The 3,649-nt window shown below is 36.7% G+C and overlaps 1 protein-coding gene across 1 annotated transcript in view; it reads right to left on the bottom strand.

The window, feature by feature from the left end:
* The window catches only part of LOC106877388 (EF-hand calcium-binding domain-containing protein 5), a 207,420-nt gene that overhangs the window by 202,609 nt on the left and 1,162 nt on the right, over window positions 1-3,649 (bottom strand). The window lies entirely within an intron of this gene.

The following is a 3,649-nucleotide window of genomic DNA, read 5'->3' as shown; positions in this document are numbered from 1 at the left end:
ACACGGCTTCTTTTTTATTATTGCTTATTTTCTACCAATATTCCGCAAATCTCATTATCATCGTAATCTTTGCCGTTTGAAAGGCCACGGAGAGGTTTACTTGAAATCGGTCCTTCCTTTCATTTTCGATATCGTCTCATTAGAAAACTAGTACTCGAGACTGGAGAATTTAAATATTTGTGAAAATTTTAATTCTGATTACTATAAATGCATCAGCACTTTTCATTGTAACGCTCAAAAGTCAATTGACTTTCTTCGTTCACACGGAGTATTACCATAGTGATATTCCCACATTGAAACAGCGATGGGAAAATGCCTCGCTCTAACAATTTTGAAGATAGATTTCTTTATTTAGCCAACACAGAAGAGACAATACAATGTAGAATTTTTCTTTTCGAAACCGATCAATAGGGATTGGAAACGCTTTGGGTCGTGCACACAAATAGATAACAAGGTGTCGTTTTTAACAATCTAAATTCCCCAAAAGGGGAGAAAATATAACACTGATGAGAGTTATCCGTGGAGAGAAAAACCTACGAAAAAAAAAACACGGTAACCTCGGAAAAAGGCAAAACAATATGAGAGCAAAGAGCCCTCTCTCTTTTTGTTTTATAGGTTCATGCTCAAAGTGGTTCCGTCATTCATGTGCACCATCTTTGCTACATTCACCCACCTTTTATTAAACTTTTCATTAGACGAACTTCCCTCTCTACTCTTACCTTCCTTTTCAAGTGATATTTGAAAAAGTTGATGAGAGGTTTGCCAGAGAGGAAAATATTTGTCTCTAAACCTTTCAAACGAGTCTACCATACACATTCTTTCACCATAGCCACCAGTACGATGAAAACTGCCTTGCCTTTCGGAAAGTGGTAGGGCAATATTTACAAAAGACTCTGCTGACAACCGGACTCGTCCCACACGTGACAGCAACCGTTCGACATAGGCCCACAGGTCTGAAATATTTGGACATTGCACGAGTGCGTGCAGAACGGTTTCGTCGTTCTGACCGCATCTCGGGTAGGTCGGTCCGGTATTTCTTGAACCGTGTCTGTAATTTTGAAGATAACACACACAGAACATTGAAAGACTTTAGAGAGACATAAAAGAATCACTCCAAAAGCCAAGAATTCGATCAAAGTATCTGTAACAATATCTTGAAAGATATTTATTTATAATTTCTCAACATGAAGAAAGTTTGTTGCACAAGTTCTTCAAGCTAAGTAATACCCTCCTCTCTCGAATCGTTGCCGTCAAATAATTACAACCAAGACGAAGGTATGTGTGTGTGTGTGTGTAAATATGTATATATTTCCTCCTCCCCACAAATTTCTTTATAATCGTAATCTATGCCATTTGAAAGATGTTTCTGTAAAATTTCATTGAAAGATATCCATTTTCCTGAAAGTTATGAAAGGAAAAAATCGGATCGTGTGAATTTTCCGAAATCCTCTCTTCACCCCTTCGGAAAACGTTTTCTCCAGAAATTTCTTTATAATCGTAATCTATGCCATTTGAACGGTATTTCTATAAAATTTCATTAATATATATCCATTTTCCTGAAAGTTATGAGGGGAAAATCAGACCTTGTGAATTTTCCGAAAGTCCTCTCAACACCCCACCCCACCCCCATTCATTTGCGCAAATTTTTGTTTTCATATTCGTTTTCTATACATTTTTTACACCAATTAGACTGGTTTTTTTTTGTATTTTGGTAATGTTTTGGTGATCGGGAGTTAAACTCTATATTAACTGAAAAGTGTTGCATAACTTGTTTTGTTAATATTTGTGAATAACAAAATTATTAACGACAATTTTTTTTTTAAAGATACTCTAGTATTAGTAGGGGTTTTCTAAAGTCTTAAATTATATTTTTAGTAACCATGGGACAGGTGGACACAACTTGTTTGAGAACTACCGTATTAAGTTGTCAAAAATAATAACGACTGCAATATTGTTACGGAACATCCTTTGCTAGAATTACATTTAGTATATAATTTCATAAACTCTCTCTCTCTCTCCCTCCCCCATTTTGTACACGATGTAACTCTCTTTAAAAGCTTTTGGATCTAATTTTAAAATATCTTTTCAATAAAAAAAAACATAAATCAATAAGAAATAAAGATAAAATGAATTAGGTAGCTTCTACGATCAAATGGCCTTCCATACTATATTTAAGATGCTCTTAATTTTAATAATTTCTCAGGACTGAAAAGATACACAAATTTTAAAGTCAACTTCCAGCATGTCCAAAAGTATAATAAAATTATATTGATTCGTGTAATCTATAAAACAGTATAAATATATATAAATTCCTATTCGTTTTACGCTTGTATAGCGATGATCACAGCTGAAACCAGTAAAAAATTAAAAGTATGTGTTGTTCAATTGTCCATTTAAAAAAAAATTGTAATTAGTTTTTTTTACATAGGGATTGAGTTAGAATTTAATTACAAGAAAAAAATAGAAGATTAGGCAACAGAAGATGGAAGGGAGGGAGTACACCCCAGAAGAAATGGCATGTTCAGCCATGCCCTGTAAACCTGACTGTGACAGCGTTGTCATGGAGAATGGCCAGTGGCACTCGTTGCAGCAGCCACCCCACCTCGCTGGCCTCACTTCTCAGACGGGCCGCATTTATCTCAATTTTGCGGAGGAAACCAGCAGTGTGAGTTCTAGATGGTGTGCAGTGAGGCACTCGTGAATCGCAAGAGTTGGTCGAGCACTGCAAAAGTTAGCCAGATGTGTCGCATCATGATATGTTGGACCCATGCAGGTATTAAAAAGTCGATTTTAAAACAATGATTATAAGTCCCAGCTTCTAGATTCTGGAAATTTGATGTTGGTAGATGTTGGTGATAACCATTGATCACTTGGGAGTGCAGGTTTATGATTTTGTCTAGCCTCCAAGGCCTTTCACTCCTTAGATTTCTCTATTGCTTTTGGGGGTATCTGATAGAAGGAAGGGTTCAGAATCATAGTCCAAGAGGAAGGTGCATATTGTCTATCTCATGTTCCTCTGTGACACGTGGACCTTAGTACTAACATGAGTATTTTAATAACTAGCACATTTGATAAGGTAGCCTGTTGGCAAAACCATTGGAGAGTCTGATATAAAATTGCAGTGTTTCAACTTGTGCTCTTAGTTTAAATCATACCAGTATCAACTTTGTCTTTCACATTTTTGTTTTAGTGTCAGTAAAGTATCAATCCAATGCTGGGGTCAATTGATCTTCTTTCTCCAATTTCGTCTCTCTAAAGTTGGTAATGTCTGCCAGATTTATATGAAGGCTCAAAACACCCTGTATGTAGCAATGGCAGCGCTGGATGAACCATTAAGCAAAGTAATCACGTGCTTAGGGCATGAAGGGAAGTGGGGGTACCACAGAAATGGTAAGTGGGTTGACAGAATAGATTGGAATTCCGCCGAGGTCGACTTTGCCTTTCATCCTTTCGGAGTTGATAAATTAGGTACTAGTTGCGAACTGGGGTCGATCTAATCGACTGTCCCCCTCCCACAAAATGTTGGACCTTGTGCCTAGAGTAGAAAAGAATGGATTGTGGTATTTAGTTCAGAACCTTTATAGTATGAGTTCAAACCCCGGTTTGTCTTTCATTTTTCAAGGATCGATAAAATAAATACTAGTTGAGC

Source organism: Octopus bimaculoides, chromosome 25 (assembly GCF_001194135.2).
Source record: "Octopus bimaculoides isolate UCB-OBI-ISO-001 chromosome 25, ASM119413v2, whole genome shotgun sequence".
Lineage (NCBI taxonomy): Eukaryota > Metazoa > Mollusca > Cephalopoda > Octopoda > Octopodidae > Octopus > Octopus bimaculoides.
This window is presented reverse-complemented; position numbering and strand designations above follow the sequence as displayed.